At 35.1% G+C, this 19,609-nt stretch overlaps 1 pseudogene; it reads left to right on the plus strand.

Moving 5' to 3' along the window:
- LOC125164540 (40S ribosomal protein SA-like) overlaps nt 1-13,368 on the plus strand; it is a 30,084-nt pseudogene extending 16,716 nt beyond the window's left edge.
- Nucleotides 13,369-19,609: the final 6,241 nt, after the last annotated feature.

Below are 19,609 nucleotides of genomic sequence, written 5' to 3' on the forward strand. Positions count from 1 at the left end.
TAAATTCCAATTAAGGGGTGTTCTATAAATTATCTGACTAGTATTGAGGGTTGCTAGAGGGGTGTTGTATATGGGCCTGGGCTAAATGGGTAATGGGTACTAAGGAGGGCACTTGTTGCGATCAGCACTGGTGTTATAGGTAAGTGATGATCACTAAATTCCATCCCTGAAATTATTATTGTACTATATGTTAACTAACTTGGATTTAAATAAAATTTAAAAATTAAAAAAGGTTTGATACCATATTTCTATTTTCTCAGAGGGTTTCTAGTTCTCCGTTCCTATTTTAATATATTTTCTTTCATGGAATAAATATCTATTCTTACCTCTCTGAAAAAAATTTTCAAGATTATTGAATACAAAGGAGGTCTGATAAACTTTTACAGAAGGAGGAACCTAATGAAGATTACATGAAGATTAATGTAATGTTCCCTGGGTGGGATTCTGGAACAGAAAAAAGAACATTAGGTATAAAGTAAGGAAATCTGGGAATATTATGAACTTTTGTCGATAATAATGTTTCAACATTTATTAATTGTGACAAACATATTGTAGTAATGTAAGATGTTAATAATAGGAAAATCTGGGCTTGATGGATATGGCACTTGTGGGTACATGTGGGGCATGCTACTATTTTAACTTTTCTGTAAATCTAAAACTATTCTGGAATAAAGCTTTTATTAAAAATAAAAATAAGTCTTGTCACCACAGAATCCAGAGCTTAAAACTGCAAGATGCTAGAAACAGAAAGAGATAGTTATAGAGGTAAAGACTTATATTTCACTTCAATAGGAGGGGGGCATATACAGAAATGATACAAGTGTTTTGGACAAAATTAAAGACAGCCTGATACACAGGCACTCTTATAGCTTTAAGGAAATAAGTTGTAACTCTCATCTGCAGAATTGACCTAAAAGGACAGAGAATAGACCACATGTGATAATTTCAGCAATATAAAATAGATTCCTGCCTGATTGACTCATAATTTGCTGCAGATTCATGGTGGGTTATATTATCTAAGTGGTAAACATGCTGAATTATGATTACTCATGAGTTGTAATCAATCACGAAAATGTTTGCTAAAAAGTAGTTTTAACTTTAGAAAACTAGTTACCCAGTAATCCTGGCGATAACTGTATATGTGAGCAGGACATCTGAAAACTTTTTGTAGACGTTATCCAGATTGATAGGCTTAAATATGGGGCTTGTATGAGAAGGCAAATAACTTTGTATATTAAATAAAAGGCAGCAAGTGAGATGTAAATCCTAAGGTTAGTTAAAAACAGGGTCAGACTTTCTTACACCATACACAAAAATAAACTCAAAAAGGATGAAAGACCTAAACATAAGACAGGAAGCCATCAAAATCCTAGAGGATAAAACAGGCAACAACCTCTTTGACCTCAGCCACAGCAACTTCTTATTTGATATGTCTCTGGAGGCAAGGGAAACAAAAGCAAAAAATGAACTATTCAGACCTCATCAAGATAAACAGCTTCTGCACAGTGAAGGAAACAATCAGCAAAACTAAGAGGTATCTAACAGAATGGAGAAGATATTTGTAAATGACTTATCGGATAAAAGGTTAGTATCAAAAAGCTATAACGAATTTATCAAACTCAACAACCAAAACACAAATAATCCAGTAAAGAAATGGGCAAAAGACATGAATAAACACTTTTCCAAAGAAGACATCCAGATGCCTAGCAGACACATGAAAAAATGCTTAACATCACTCATCATCAGGGAAATCCATACCAAAAACACAGTGAGATACCACCTCACATCTGTCACAATTGCTAAAAGTACAACTCAGGAAACAACAGATTTTGGCAAAGATGTGGACAAAGAGGAACCCTTTTACACCGTCGATGGGAATGCAAAGTGGTACAGCAACTCTGGAAAACAGTATGGAGATTCCTCAGAAAATTAAAAATAGAACTACCCTATAGCCCAGCAATTGCACTAGTAGGTATTTATCCAAAGAATACAGGAGTGCTGATTCAAAGGGGCACATGCACCCCAATGTTTATAGCAGCACTATTGAAAATAGCCAAAGTATGGAAAGAGCCCAAATGTCCATAGACAGGTGAATGTATAAAAAAGATGCACACACACACACACACACACACACACTGGAATATTGCTTGGTGATCAAAAAGAATGAAATCTTGCCATTTGCAACAACAGATGAAGGGAAGGGAAGGGAAGGAAAAATAAGATAAAAAACAGAGAGGGAGACAAACCATTAAAGACTCTTAAATATATAGAACAAACTGAGGGTTGCTGGTGGGGTGTTGAGTTGGGGGATGGGCTAAATGGGCAAGGGGCATTGAAGAGGACTCTTGTCGGGATGAGCACTGGGTGTTAAATGTAAGTGATGAATCATTAAATTCTATTCCTGAAGTCATTATTACAGTGTATGTTAACTAACTTGGATTTAAATTTAAAAATATTTTTAAAAAACGGGAAACAATTGGGTCATTTTCTTTAGATGTGTTGCTCTTTACCCCCATTCCTCCTGCCATTAAACCTGAAATTAGGAATAAGAACTATCATAACAGCAGAGTGATTCTAAGCTTATCACCATAAAGTAAACGTTAGTAGGTGTAAAACGTGACTTGATAATCTCCCACCAAATGTAAATATAAGATTTGATATTCATCATGAATTATGAGCAAGAAAACCCTGAACCAGAGAAATAAAAATCTGAATAATCATACTTTCTGCAAATATTTTAAATCAGACACTTACTTAAAACTTATTTAACCCCAAACAAGGAAAGACATCCAAGTATTGAAATCGAAGTATATTAGTGCATCCATTTGAGTTTCTTATTATGCCTAGGTGATATAAGGATATCACAAAATCAAATTTTGTAATTTGAACATGTTTCAGGCATTTTGAGTGAAATGTCAATTTTAAATCACTTTAAATGCATGTCTTTATTCAGATTGAGGCTAGGCCTGAAAATATACATATATGCAAATGAATATGGAAAGAATGGAGTGACAAAGACTTAGAGCTCGTTTTTTTCTTGCCATAACAATGGTCACTACAAATCTGCACACTAGAAAAGTATACCAGGTAGTTAATGAATATCATGATCAGCCATATTTGTATAGGAACTATTGACAGTTAACTATACATTTAGAGTACTGGGGTACTCATTTTTCATTGATTATGTTCAAAATCTAAAATACTGTGGATCACACTGTATGTCACTATAATCAGTAATTCATTTATCTACTTATCTCCTGTTGATATGCACAGCATAATTCAATTCATCATGCAATACTTCTGGATTTTCCTCATGATGGCTATTATCACTAGAATAACAACGTACTGTTATCCTTTTTTTTGTTGTTGCAAAAGTGTACTCATTCAATGTTGAAGGAACCCAGCCTTCTTTCAATTCACATGGATATTTCCTGTCTCTAAATTGCACTTTTCTCCTTTTAATTTTGGTAACTTTCTAAATTGCTTTTTGTTTTTCTCACACAAATGAGATGACAATGGCATTTGAAGGGAAGTGAAAAAATACAGAAATGATTACCATTGATTATCTTTCTTCTCTTTACCTGCTTGCACTCTTTGACTGAGTGTGCCTGGATGAGCTGAACAGTTTGTTAGCACATGCTGGGCAATTACTGTGCTACAAATTTGCAGCTACAGTGATCCTGCAAAACACCACTTTCTTGATCTCTCTGTCTGCAATTAAGAAATGACATGACTAACAAAAGGTATTCTTATTTTTAGTGTGAAAAAGACTGAATTGTGCTTTCAATTTACAAAAAAAAGAAAGTGAAAATAAGGATAAATATGAGTGAATTTAATTTAGGGTGATTTGTAACATAGTATGCTGCCACGTTTTTGTCATTGTAAGATTGCATGGGTAGCAATGTTTTTGTTTTTGTTTTTTTTCTTTTTTATCCAATGGGAAATAGATAACTCATGTACCTTACTTAGATGATAGGTTTATGCATTATTTTTTTTTAGAAAAAATGCAGTAGACTGAAAAAATTCAACTCAGCCCAAGTAATTCTGCTGGCAGACAATAGGATGTAAGAGACAGTCCTCAATAATCACAGTTCTTATTCAGATGAAGTATTTTGAATATAAAGTGACAGTAGAAAATGGCATAGATTTCAATAACTTTAAGAACCAATCTTCCATTGTCTGAGTAAACTCTATGGTTGGTAGTTATTGAATGAGCATGTTTACCGTGATTTTACACAGGAAAGAGTATCATTTCATAGCAAGCTAAGGATCCATGAATTATAAAAGGAATTATTAATGTTCAAATAGTACATCCTAGGAATAGATCAAACTGGAAGGTTATTTTCTGCATTTGCAATTGAATAGCATATTTGATTTTATTACAAATAGCAAAAACTGAGTCATTTTTAGGATAATGTCAAAAAAGAAAGGAAGAAAGAAAAGTGTCACTCAAGAGCCTTAGTGTAATCTTAACATATTCAAATAAACATTCATAATAACTGAGTTGCTTTTCTGAAAGGAACATAAAAGTAGTCAAGCTCTACTGTGAGTTGCCATCCAAATTTGCTATTTTCATGCCTATTTCTGACATGAACAGGCTGTCATAAAGTGAAAAGAATTATTATGAAATGAGATTAGTAAGCAGCTTGCTGATGGATCAGAACACATTATCCAGGATTCTTAGCCCAGGATAGATGTGATCTGGAGGCAGGTAGGCATCCCAGCTAGTAAAGAGGAGCCATAAGTTGCACTGATACACATCCACGCAGAGAAAGTTTGTATCAGAAAGGTTGATGGCATCAGACATGGGACTTAGTCAAAAAACTGCCTAGACTGGATAGGAAGCAAATTAGAAATGTGCTTTAGGGCAGTGTAGTACAACTTTGCCTATTGCTGAGAGTCAAAAGAGACATTAGTGAAAAACAGATTTCTAGACTACACCAATACCTACTCAATCAGTAGTTATAAGTGGGGGAGACTCTGCAAGTCTGTATTGTTTAACAATTATCATAGATGATTCTAAAACGTGGTTAATAAAGGAAATGATCCTAAAAGTACTGAAAAGCCAATTATTCATTGATTATTTAATAAATATTTCTTGAGAAAGTAATATGTATTCTCAAAGTTCTATGGTATACTTGTGGTGATCTTTGTAAACCAAAAAAACCACCTCATTTGGAGCAATTTGATTTTTTAAATTGCTAATTTAATTTGTTGACTTAATATATGAAAAAAAAACAGATTGAGCATATATGATATCTCATAAACTAGTACAATTTAATTATCACTATTGAAAAGACTTATAATTTTGTCACTTAACATGTTTAAATGATACCGGCATTTATAATTTTAATAATTCATGTTCTTTTTAAGTCCTTAAATTGTCTGAATAACCAAATGAACTCTCTCAAGCACTTAGGTAATTCCTAGAGTCTAATGAGTCAAGTTTAAATGTAGCGAACCATAATTGTTTTTATGAATTTAAAGTCAAATTATCAGGGCGCCTGGGTGGCTCAGTCCGTCAGGCGTCCAACTTCAGCTCAGGTCATTTATTATCTCGTGGTTCATGATTTCAAGCCCCCGAGTCAGGCTCTAGGCTGACAGTTCAAATTAGATGCTTTTGATATTCTTCCACTCAGTATCTTCCTCACTCCAATTCTCTGTTTAATGAAGACTTCTCAGATTGTTTTTTTGTTTTTTGTTTTTTTGCCACCTATCCACAATACCCCTCCTTCCCATCAATCTTTACTTCTTACTTATAATTTTGACTTTTAAGCAAAAGCTTAACTTTGCCTCACATAATTTGTTACTGTATCATACAATAGTATCCGTTTACCTGTTTATATATTCATTTATTTATTATGTGTCTTCTTCAGGAAAGTATCAGTTTCCATTGGAAGGACTTAACAACTCTCTCACTATTATATCTCTATAATAATAATGCTGTTCAATTCATAACACTAAATAATTATTTGAGAAATTAATACCTTTAAAAAATCACTAGTCCGGGGCGCCTGGGTGGCGCAGTCGGTTAAGCGTCCGACTTCAGCCAGGTCACGATCTCGCGGTCCGTGAGTTCGAGCCCCGCGTCGGGCTCTGGGCTGATGGCTCGGAGCCTGGAGCCTGTTTCCGATTCTGTGTCTCCCTCTCTCTCTGCCCCTCCCCCATTCATGCTCTGTCTCTCTCTGTCCCAAAAATAAATAAACATTGAAAAAAAAAATTTAAAAAAAAATAAAAAATAAAAAAATAAAAAAATAAAAAAAAAATCACTAGTGCTTGTATTAAGGTTTGTCATACAGTCATATATCTAATATTCCTTACACTGACCTTGACTAGTGACATGACTGGTCCTAGTATTTCACAAAAGGCTTTTGATGAGTATAGTTGATAGGATCAAGAATCAGAAGGAAATTACACAGATGACTTAAAAAATTGGATTATAAAATTTTATTACCCATATCATAAGCAACACATATTCTATGATTTTAAAACTTCTCATTCTAAAAAGTTAAAGTGATATTAACAGTTACAGATACATCTCTTCAGTACCTACTGCTAATTATTTTGTTAGTGTTCTTTCCTTCACCCACCTAAACATCTAAGATAAGTTTATTGAGAACGGCTAGCTCTTATTAACTCGTGAATTCATGAAATCTAACACGATGTCTGGTACATTTAATTGTTAAATAAATATTATAAGTGAAAAGCGAAGCCCAAAGTACAAACAATTAACCTTATATCTTTTTGATGGATTCAAAATGTGATTTCCATTTATGTACCTTCGAAGGAAGGTAATGTCATGTCTTCATTGCATTAATGACAATCTCAAAAGCAGAAGACTAAGGTTAATAATTCTATTTCTTGGTAAACTAAACCACTGTGAATTTCTTTTTCTTCTTCAAACAAATGAAAAATCTTATTTTTAGCTTAAGAATGCTTTCATTCTTTCTCCTTCTTATGAAATGTTATCTTTGGAATTTAAATTTTATTTAACAGAGGGCTCCGTCTGCTCTTTTTATAGCTGAGCCTGCATTAATTTGCTTTAGACCATCCCCATAGTATTGGTACATAAGCTCCTTCTGCTGGTGAAAGTAACTTGTAGCTAATATTCCTTGTATTTTGTTTTGGTTTTTTTTTTTTTACTATTGGTTTCTCAGGGTATTTTGGGCTTAAGAGTACACAAGGCATTGTTTTTACAAATCAGCTTTTAATTGGAAGACAGCTTCTGAAAAATGCAGATGAACTATCTCATGTTCTGACTGGGGATTAGCACAGGGGCACTGATAATCCACCTGACTTGATGGCTGTTCTTCAAATGTGCTACTGAGATAGATCCTTTCTGGCAAGCTCCACTTGAGGGGTCTCTTCAAACTAATCCTTTTCCCAATTAATTGGATTTGCCTCCTCCAGGGTCACTGTCAAACTATGCAATTGGCTTTCTTTTGGGTTCAGATTTTGTTATATGCATGAGTCCAGTTCCAGACATTTTTCTTTCACTTTAAACTTCTGACCTGCAGTGGTCGAGACTGTTCACTTTCTTAGTTGAGGGATAAGCTACCTCTTTGGAATGCATACCTCAGAAATACAAAGACCAGGTTCCGACTTCTGCGCAGCCTTTCCAGTTAGCTTCTAATTCCATCACTCACTCATTTTCTTAAAGAGAGGGGTGGAGGTACCTTTCAAATCCTCAAATTAAGTCATTATGTCACTTTATAAAGGAAGCATAAAAAGGGGGGGTACGTTTTCTGTACATTCCATGTAACTCATAAAAGCCACATACAGATTTGTGTTTTTCTGGTGAGGTTAAAAACATGCATTTATCCCAAAAGTAAGTTGTATTATATAACCCATCTTGTTAGGTAACGGAGAAATTTACATTCTCCAATGATATTATGAAATATTTGGACTTTTATAATCTTTAATATACATATATACTGTTAAGAACACCCAAATTATTAACACAACAATGAAATGAACCAAGTCATATTTATAACTCATTTTAAATCTATGTTTGAACTCTTCATAGCTAAACACATTAAGATGTTGTACCAAAGCAACCACTCATAGATTTGTATAGTTGAGGTGTTTTGAGAGGTATAAAGCTTGTAAGAAACAAGAGAATTCAAATGTTTGTAGAGTAGAAATGCACTCTTAATGAAGCACTATTTGGTTACACCAAAGTATTATCCATTGCAACATAACTAGTAATAACTAACAGAATATACCGAGGTTTATTTCCTGATTTCTAGGTAATATTTTATTTTCCTTTTTTATAGTCAGTTTATACTTTATTTACTTGTTTTTATTTTATTATCTTTTTCCTACATGATAATGGTACTCTTTAGTCCCCATCACCTATTTAACTCACCTTCTGACCCACCCCCTCTTCTGGTAACCATCAGTTTGTTCTAGAGCTAATAGTCTGTTTTTTGGGTTTCTCTCTCTCTTTCTCTCTCTGTCTCTCTTTGCTTGTTTGTTTTGTTTCTAAAATTCTACATAGGAATGAGATCATATGGTATTTGTTTTTCTCTAGTTGACTTATTTTGCTTAGCATTATACTCTCTAGCTCCATCCATGTTGTTGCAAATGACAAGAAATCATTTTTTATGGCTGAATAATACCCCATTATATGTGTATGTGTGTGTGTGTGTGCGTGTGTGTGCGTGTGTGTGCGTGTGTGTGCGTGTGTGTGTGTCTTCTTTATTCATTTGTCAGTAGACACTTGGGCCGCTTCCATATCTTGGCTATTGTAAATAATGCTGCTATAAACATAGGGGTGTATGTATCCCTTTGAATTTTCTATTTTTTGGGTAAATATCTAGTAGTGCAATTGTTGGATCATAAGGTGGTTCTGTTTTTAACTATTTGAAGAATGTTCTTCAAACTGTTTTCCACAGTGGCTGCACCAGTTTGCATTCCCACCAACAATGCAAGAGAGAGGTTTCTTTTTTACTGTATCTTCACTAAGATGTCTAAGGTCTTGTGTTGTGGATTTTAGCCATACTGACAGGTGCAAGGTGCTCTATCATTGTAGTTTTCATTTGTTGAGCATCTTTTCACGTGTCTTTTGGATATCTGTAAGTCTTCTTTGGAGAATGTCTGTTCATGTCTTCTGCCCATTTTTAAATTGGTTTAGTTTTTTGGGTGTTGGGTTGTATTTGTTCTTTGAAGTATTTATATGAATATTTCTATATGCATTCAGTTTTCTTGAGTAAATAGTTCATGGTAGGTGTACAGTTCATTTTTTAAGGCAGTTGACATTTTTTCTAAATGGTCTACCACTGTGAATTCCTTCCAGAAATGTAAAAGACTTGCTTCATATCTTTTCCAGCACTTGATATGGTTTAAATGTATCCATTCTAATAGATATATAGTATTCTCTCATTGTTTTAATTTGTACTTCCCAAATGACTGAGGATCTGTAGTATCTTTTCACATGCTTATTTCCTATCTATATATATTATTTGATAAAATGTTAAAGTATTTTTCCAATTTTAATTTTTTGTTGTTGTTTCCTTGTTAAGTTTTGAGTAGACTTGAGATATTTTGGATATACACAATTTACAAATATTTTCTCTCAATCCCTGTTTTGTCTTTCCATCCCCTTGGTGGTTTTGTTGTTGTTGTTGTTGTTGTTGTTGTTGTTGTTGTTTTGTTTTGTTTTTGGACAACATACATTTTAATTTTGATGAAAACAAATTTGTCAACTTCTTTTTTTATGGACTGTGCTTTTGGTGTTGCAGAAATTGATGTCATTTAATAGATTACAAAGGTCTCCTATGTTTTCTTCTAGGAATTTTACAAAACATTTTGTAAAATGTTTGGAATTACAAAACATTTTGAGTTTATTTTTGTATATGCTGTGAAGTGTATATAAAACACTTTTTTTTGTATATAGATATTCAATGATCCCCAAATCATTCATGGAACAAAACAATCCTTCTTCCAATGGTTCATCTTGCAAAATGTACACACATGCCTATATATACAACACACACATATATTATGTATTATATGCATTACATGTATATACATATATAAAACACACTGATAAATCATACATATAAATTGATATTATTTATAGATTGTCCTTTATGGTTAAATATAGTTTTATTTAAGAATCAATAAACTTAGAATGTCCAGTTATATAGATCTCTGCCCCATTACATGAAAAGCGAGGCAGAGAATATTTGTGTATATATGCCATATTCATTTAGCACCACTATAAGCAAAGGAGTATTTTTACATAGTTATCCTAATAAACGCTGTCAGAATTTATGGGAAGTAGACATTCTTATAGATTTTTTAAAGAAAAATACTTGCTAATCAGAGATTACAAAGCAGTTATTTAAAGTCACAGATACTTTAAGTGGTGGAGGTAGAAAGCAAACCCAGATGACTGATACTCTTTCTAACACTGCCTATCCTAAAGGGTTAAATCATAGCATCAGTTGGGGCACCTAGGTGGCCCAGTCAGTTGAGCATCTGACTTTGGCTCAGGTCATAATCACATGGCTAGTGAGTTCATGGTTCAAGAGTTTCACATTTCGTGAGCTTAAGCCCCACATCAGCCTGGAGTCTGTTTTGGATCCTCATCCATCCTGCTCCCTGCCCCTCCCCCGCTCAAGCTCACACTTGCAAAAATAAACAAACATTTTTTAAAAATCATAGTATTATTTAAAATTGACAACCACAATACTTTGGCCTATAGCAGTTATAAGGTTACCCAGGTGAACCAATATTTCCAATTTTATTACTTTTATTCCTGAAAATAAAATCCATTGTTTAAGCTGTAGCTACATAAGGAAAGTGAAGAAGTGAGAGGGAATATACTGTAAATTATGATCAGATAGTCTGCAATTCTAAATTGTAAAAAGCTAAACAAAATCCACTTTCTCCTCACGATGTAATTTTCTCTTAATGTAGGTTATAAAGTCATTTTTCTTAAATTTTAAGTACATGAGGCCTGATATAATAGAACTAATTTAAGTGAACTTACAAGTTTGAATTTCTCCACAATATGAATGCCTTCCTGAATGATCCCATAGAAGCAACATGACTAACATTATGTATCCTGGAGAGAGCAGCCATTCATTGACCAATGGCAGTGATTTTGGCATACAGTCTCAGCACTTTGCGTCATTTCCAAAGTAGAGGTCATATGGCAAAGTTCAGAGTCAAGAGAGGTGATTGGCTCTGGGGAGCATAACTGCTCCATGCCCTGTACTCCATTCAAATCCCAGGTCATTTAGTGTACTCGTGCATGTGAGTACTCCTGCATGTATCACACAGAGTTTTAATAGTCAAAACAAATGTCTCTCAATATGTATCACTCTAGAATTTCTACACAGAGCAGGGCTCTTACAAGGACATTGTAGTAATAATTTCAATAAACCTATGAAGATTAACTTTCAGCATCTTGAGTGGAAGACTATTTTAAAACACAGGATCAATAAAATCTAAATTGCTCACTAATCTCTATTTTATAATTATGGTAGTGTGATTCCAGGTATGACATCGACGTGCATTTGATCTAATTTTTCTGCAATACACTTTAAGAATATTAGATTCAGCTCCATGGGTTTAAAGGTTCTATAATTCCAGATACATTTTTTTTATTCATCCATTTTTTCTGTGTTCAATACTATAGGCCAGAAAATTGTACCAAATATCAATGCAGATATTCTTCTTATCCCAGATCTCAGGGTCCTACTCCAACCATATCTCTGTTCTTACTTTAATCTCAGAGATTTGCCAGTGCCCTATATACTTAACCAATTGAGCCACACAGGCACCCCTATAATGTTATTTTTAACTAGTGGAGTATAAATTCTCCACTTCATTCCATCTTCTAAACTCTCTCTCAAAGGGGATTACAACCTCATGAAGTTTTCAAACTCTGGTCATGACCTTTTTGTTTGTTTTTCTTTAGCTAAACAAAATACCTTCATAGGTAGTGTGAGTACCTTATACCAAGCAAATAATCCTGATTTAACCTTCCCACTTGCTCAGTTATCTCACTTACAAGTAAGCATACATATATACACATAAGATATATACAAAAGATTACATAATTGAATACATTGTGGCTATTATTGTTTTGAACAAGCTTATCTGTTAGAGCAATTAAAAATTAAAAAAAAAAGTTTTTATTTTACCTTCGGTATTCTTTCTTCAGTAGTCTTCCTCTTAATCTGAGTTTCTGACCTATATTATTTATCTTCTCTCTAAAGAATTTCTAACATGTCTCCCAACACTATCTACTGGCAGGAGATTCCCTCAATTTTTGTTTGAAAAAGTCTATTTCTACTTCATTTTGGAAGGATAATTATTCAGGGTACAGAATTCCAGCTTGTTGGTTTTTTTATGTCTACTCTTTAAATATTTTCACCCCATTCTCTTCTGGCCTGTACAGGGTTTAAGAAGTCATAGGTAGTTCTTGCTTTTCCAGTCAGGGGGTCCATACAGTTGTTTTGCATTTTCATCGTAACTTAAAGGGAAATTTTCACAGTGTCTGAAGCCCTTGATGTCCAGCAAATGAAGGAGGAGGATGTCCTCAAATTTCTTGTAGCAGGAACCCACTTGACCTCTAAATAAAACAGTACATCTGCAAAAGGAAAAGTGATGGTATCTCTATCAGAAATCTGAAGAGAAGCTGGGAGAAGCTTCAGTTGGTAGCTCGTGCCATTATTGCCGTTGAAAACTCAGCTGATGTCAATGTCTTATCATCCAGGAATACTGGCCAGTGAGCTGTGCCCAAGTTTGCTGCTGCGACTGGAGCCACCACTATTGCTGACCACTTCACTCCTGGCATCTTCACTAACCAGATCCAGGTATCCTTCTGGGAGCCAAGGCTTCTGGTGGTTACTGATCCCAGGGCTGACCACCAGCCTGATGTCTTATATAAACCTGCCTACCATTGCTCCGTGTAATACAGACTCTCCTCTGCACTGTGTGGACATTGCCATCCTTTCAACAACACAGTTGCTCATGCAGTGGGTCTAATGTGGTGGATGCTGGCCTGGGAAGTTCTGCACATATGTGGCACCATTTCTTGTGAACACCCAGGGGAAGTCATGCCTAATCTGTCTACAGAGATCCTGAAGAGATTGAAAAGGAAGAGCAGACTGCTGCTGAAAAGGCCGTGACCAAAGAGGAATTTCAGGGTGAATGGACTGCTCCAGCTCCTGAGCTAATCGCTACTCAACCTGAAGTCGCAGACTGGTCTGAAGGTGTGCAGGTGCCCTCTGTGCCTTTCAGCAGTTCCCTACTGAATATTGGAGCACTCAGCCTGCCACTGAAGACTCATCTGCAGCTCGCTCTACTTAGGCCACTGATTGGGTAGGAACAACCACTGAGTGGTCTTAAGTTGCTCTTCTACAGAGGCAAATAAACAGATGGAAAATAAGCAGTTTCTGGACAAAAAAAAAAAAAGGTCAGATGCAATTCTTATTTCTGCTTCTCTACAGGTAAGATGTTTTCTGCTCTCTGGCTTCCTCGGGAATTTTTGTTTATTTTTTTATTTCTGTATTTGATAATGATATGCCAACATAGTGGGGTTTTTGTTTTGTTTTGTTTTGTTTGCATATATTCCATTTGGTATTCTCTGAGCTTCTTGGATCTATGATTTGCTCTCTGACATTAATTTGGATAAATTCTCAGTCAATATTTTTAAAAATATTTCTTCTGTTCCCTTCTCTCTTTTCCTTTTAGTATTCTTATTATGTGTATGTTACAGCTTTTGTAGTTGTCCCACAGTCCTTGGATATTCTGTTCTGTTCTGCCTTTTTTTTTTCTTTCAATCTTGTTCTTTTTGCTTTTCCATAGTGGAGGTTTCTATTGATTGACATGTCCCCTAGCTCAGAGATTATTTCCCCAGTCAAATCTAGTCAACTAATAACTTTGTCATAGGCATTCTTCATTTCTGTTACAATTTTTGATCTCTGGTATTTCTTTTTGGTTATTTCAAAAGATTTCCATATTTCTGCTTACATTGGCCAACTTTTTTTTTTTTTTTACTTTATCTAATTTACTGCAATTTAGTTAACATACGGTGTAGTATTGGTTTCTGGAGTAGAGCCCAGTGATTCATCACTTACATATAACACTGAGTGCTCCTCCCAACAAGTGCCCTCCTTAATGCCACCGCCCATTTAGCCTATCTCCCCACCTAAATCCCCTCCAGCAACACTCAATTTGTTCTCTGTATTTAAGAGTCTCTTATAGTTTGCCTCCCTCTCTGTTTTTATATTATTTTTCCTTCCCTTCCCCTATGTTCATCTGTTGTGTTTCTTAAATTCCACATATGAGTGAAATCATATGATACTTATCTTTTTCTGACTTATTTTGCTTATCATAATACATTCTAGTTCCATCCACATTGTTGCAATATATATGTAGTATTATATATGTTATATATATAATATAATATATATACACCACATCTTCTTTATCTATTCATCAGTAGAGGAATTTGGGCTCTTTCCATATTTTGGCTATTGTTGATAGCACTGCTGTACACAATGGGGGACATGTGCCCCTTTGAATTAGCATTTTTGTATCCTTTGGATAAATATCAAATAGTGTAATTGCTGGATCATAGGACAATTTTATTTTTAAATTTTTTGAATAACCTCCATACTGTTTTCCAGAGTGGCTAAACCAGTTTGCATTCCCACCAGCTTTGAAAAGTGTTCCCCTTTCTCCACATCCTTGCCAACATCTGTTGTTTCCTGAATTCTTAATTTTAGCCATTTTGACAAGTGTGAGGTGATATCTCATTGTGACTTTAATTTGTATTTCCCTAATAATGAGTGATGAGTCATGTGCCCGTTATGCCTGTGGATGTCTTCTTTGGTAAAGTGTCTATTCATGTCTTTTGCCTATTTCTTCACTGGATTTTTTATTTTTTGAGTGGTGAGTTTGATAAGTTCTTTATACATTTTGGAGTCTAACACTTTATCTGATATATCATTTGCAAATAACTTTTCCCATTCTTTTAGTTTTGTTGTTTTACTCTTTGCATGATATAATACTCTATGTGGAAAGTCTGAAAGATTCCACCAAAAAAATTTCTAGACCTGATACATTAATTCATCAAAGTCACAGGATATAAAATCAACATACAGAAATTGGTTGCATTTCTATAGACCATTAATGAAGCAGCAGAGATACCAAGGAATCGATCCCATCCAAAATTGCATCAAACACCATACGATGTGTGGGACTAGACTTAACCAAAGAGGTAAGAGATCTAAACTTATGAAAGAAATTGAAGAAGACGGAAAGAACTGGAAAAACATTCTATGATCATGTATTGGAAAAACAAATGTTAAAATGTCTATACTACCCAAAGCAATCTACACATTCAATGCAATCCCTATAAAAATAACACCAGCATTCTTCACAGAGCTAGAACAAACAATCCTAAAATTGTATGGAACCAGAAAAGACCCCAAATAGCCAAAGTAACACTGAAAAAGAGAACCAGTGCTGGAGGCGTCACAATTCTGGACGTCAAGCTGTATTACAAAGCTGTAATCATCAAGACAGTATGGTACTGGGACAAAAACAGACACCTGGATCATGCAACAGAATAGAGAACTGAGAAATGGACCCACAAATATGTGGCCAACTAATCTTTGACTAAGTAGGAAAGAGTATCCAATGGAGAAGAGACAGTCTCTTCAGCAAGTGGTGCTGGGAGAACTGGACAGCGACATGCACAAGAATGAACCTGGACCACTTTCTTGAACCATATACCAAAATAAACTCAAAATGGGTGAAATGTGAGACAGGAAACTATCAAAACCCTACAGGAGAAAACAGGCAGCAACCTCTTTGACCTCAGCCACAGCAACTTCTTACTTAGCATGTCTCCAGAGGCAAGGAAAACAAAAGCAAAAATGAACTTTTGGGACCTCATCAAGATAAAAAGCTTCTTCACAGCAAAGGAAATATGGCCCATCTTTTCTTAAATGCCATATACTTTATCCATTGGAGCCCTTAGCATGTTCATCAGACTTGTTTTCAACTGCCAGTCAGGTAATTCCAACATCCTTATCATGTCTGCTTCTTATGCTTGCCCCATCTCCTCTAATTGTGTTTGCTGCCTTTCGGTATTTCTTGTAAGTTTTTCTGGATATCCAGATGAGATGTCATAGAAAACTTGTGTTGTAAATAGGCCTTTAGTGATCTGGTGTAAACTGGTTGGGGGAATGGGAAGAATTCCATAGGCCTATAGTTAGGACTCAGTGTTTTAGTGAGTCTGTACCTTTGGACTGTGAACCTCACACATGCCTCCCAGTTCTCTCATCTCCCCCTTTGAATTGGAGGAATTTAACAGAATGGTTAAAGTGAGCTGCAGTTGGGCATTTCCCTTTTCCCAAGTGAAAGGCTAAGTGTGGCTGGAGTTGGGTATTTTGTTTCCCAAAGGCCAATATGGGTTTGATTAAACCACAGCAGTTTAGGCTCTAGTTAAATAGTTTCTCCCGAGGGCAGGCCTTGTTAAGAAGAACCAGGTGCTCTGGAGTATTTAAAATGGTTCCTCTTCTTCTACCCCTGTCAGAGCATAAAGAGGTTTTTTCTCCGGTGTTTACTCTGAAAACCTAGTCCACCTCCTGGAGGTAAAACTCAAAGAAGTGTGAATAGTGTGGTGGCCCCTCTCTCTACCTGGATCCCTGTGGAGTTTTTAACTCCCAGATATGTCCACAATGTGCCTCCAGTAAATCATCAACAGTTCAAGTTTTGCTACCCTGGCACTAATTTCTGCAAAGGAATGTTCATTCTGGTAAGTGGTGACTCCCTCTATTCACCTGACTATCCAAATTTGGAGACAGCGGTTTGTCCTGTGTATTCCCTCCTCTTATGGATCCAAGAAGAGCTGTTGGTTTTTCAGTTATTTTGTTTTGTTTTGTTTTGCTTGCTGTAGAGATTGAGTGGTGGCTTCCAAACCCCTGTTTCTAACCCTGAAACAAGGCCCAGCTTATTTATTTAAAGTGTTGGTTACTATGGCATGCCTGTGTGTTTTGGGCTTTAAAGCATACTCATGTGGTGATTTGGGTAGTTTCATGTTTGTACTGCCCACTTCTCTGGATATCAACCATTTCAGTTAGATTACTTTCTTACTTTTCAGGTTTTCATGCTCCTTTAATAAGATAAGTGGTTATTGCATGCAGATGTTTTGTGCGGCCTCAGGTTGAGATTACATTTGGTTGATTGTTTAATCATAGCTTTACCTGAGCAAGGAGGAAACTCTTGTTTTTTAAGCAGTGGGAAGATAGTTTCTAGCCCGAAGTCTGATAGAGAGGAGAGATTCTTGTGTTCTTAAGTTGGTCAGGCCAGGCGATGAATCTCTAGCTCTCACCCACTTGTAGAGAGAAACTATTAAAGATTTCAAGAAACAGATCCAAAAGTTAACACATTTTCTCTCCTCTATAAAAGAGACACATTTTATATGCAAATAACCACATACCTAAGGTTGTCAGTTAGTGTTATAAATAAAATATAAAAAACTATACAAAGGTGGAAGTAGGGATACATGAAAAGAAACACAGTGTCCGAGCATGGACCAAAAGGAGATGTGGATCGCTGTCAGGTGTCCTCTCCATTATTCTAGTATTCACCTCCCCTCCAAAACCGACTCCCTTCTAGTGAGAAGTAATTATTAATTTTCTTTAAAATGCAGGTTGAAAAAGAAAAATAACCCTGCTTTACCAAGCTGAACAATTTATCATTTATCAGATGTGACCATTTTCCTATTTAAATATGCTGCTAGAGAACACAGCAGGAGCAAAAGAGAGATGGGGCATGCTTTTGGAAATTGAACTTGAGACCAGATTATAAGGGGATCTGATCCTCAGGTGTAAGGGTTTAATTCTGTAGGCAATGGGGCATTATTGATTGTGTTCTGAGCTAGGGATTAATGTGATCTAATTGTACTTCTGGAAGAAGGCTTACGAAAAACTGTAGAATTGATTAGAGAAAAATGACTGAAAGCCAAAAGCCTGTTAGAGGTGTTTGGTATATTCTTAAGTATAAAGTACACAGCTGTAATGATAAGCTGTTAAATATGAAACTAAAGGCCAGTTAAGTTTATATCAAAAAAAATACTTGAACTGGATGATACAAGCCATGTGATATATCCAACAACACATGAGCATTTGTTTTAATGCAGCTGTCTATAGTTAATACTATGCTCCTTAAGACCTCCATCCATGGGCCTGTCTAATTATAGCGTCTGGGAAAGATCTTGCAGTAATAAGTCATTCAAACATTTTAAACTTGAGGTATGTATGATAATCTGTTATAATTATAGTGTCCTTAAAGCATTTCTTTTAAAAGTAAGATCCTATTTCCTTTAACTTATCAGACTGTTACAGTGTTGATAGAAAAATGTTTCCTCTTTTCATCTGAAATTCTCCACAATCATTTCTGAAAACAACCATATAATGGAAAGGTTGCTAACTGGAATGAGTTTAGGGACAACTTTTGACTCAGTAAACAAAAAATTTAAGTGATCAAAGTATTCACACATATCAAAAGTCTTTTTTCCATTGTAAGATTTTTATAGTTAGGCATCTCTACATGAAGAGAAAAAAATAATTACAACTTCATTCAATAAAAATTCCTTTATCAAATAGTTAAATACAGTGCTACAAATTACTTGTATGTAGAACTTTAGCCTAAATCAACCAATTCATATTTTAATCAGAAATCTTTCCATAAAAGTGATTTTTACCTTCTCAGAAAATGTCTGCAGCCTTTCATGACATGGTATTTCTTTTATTTATCTTTTCTCTTTGCTTTCTGCACAACATTCATGTTACCCTCCTTGGTCAGTTATGTTCTTACTGAATGTAAGAATAGCCTCCATTTCCTATTTCTACCAATTCTTTTGCTTAATTTTGCACTGATTGTGGTTACTTCATTTAGAATAGAAGGAGCCATTTGAATTTTCCAAGTAAATGACAACAATCATATGTAATTTGTTTTCTGTCAAGATACCTTGCTATTAGAACTGTGAATATTTTAGTACTATCTTCTATGTGTTAAACAGTGTGGTCTTTTATCATGGAGTCTTTGTCTTCAAAGATACAAACATTTGGTATTAGCATAATTTGAGGAAAGACTAATTTGATACACATATTACCAAAAAATCCTGGAGCAGAAAAATTATTCAGTAAACATGTCAGTGTTCATGATGGACAGAAGAGGCCTGAAGAGAAACATAATGTGATTTCTGAAAAAAATTATATGAACTGGGGATACCGTCATTCTTTCCTACAATACATTAGAACCATTAGAGAAGATAAATTACAAGGAAAAACTAAGTTTAGATAATGGTTTTCTATTTCCGATTCTTCGGCCTAGTTAAGAACAATACACATGTTTCTGTTGGTGAGTGGAATGGGTAATTTAAACATCCAGTACCTGGAGCATATTCTAATGATGGAATACTATGTTGAAACATTAAACATAGGGAGGAAGTAGAAAGTGGGGGCCGAATTCTTGAAAGCGAGGAAATAGAAAGTGGGGACAGAAAGGTTTATGTGGAAAATATGTGTTTACATTTTTCTTCTGTGTATTTTAAACGCTTTCTCTAGGTCCT

Source organism: Prionailurus viverrinus, chromosome A1 (genome assembly GCF_022837055.1).
Source record: "Prionailurus viverrinus isolate Anna chromosome A1, UM_Priviv_1.0, whole genome shotgun sequence".
In the NCBI taxonomy this organism is placed as follows: domain Eukaryota; kingdom Metazoa; phylum Chordata; class Mammalia; order Carnivora; family Felidae; genus Prionailurus; species Prionailurus viverrinus.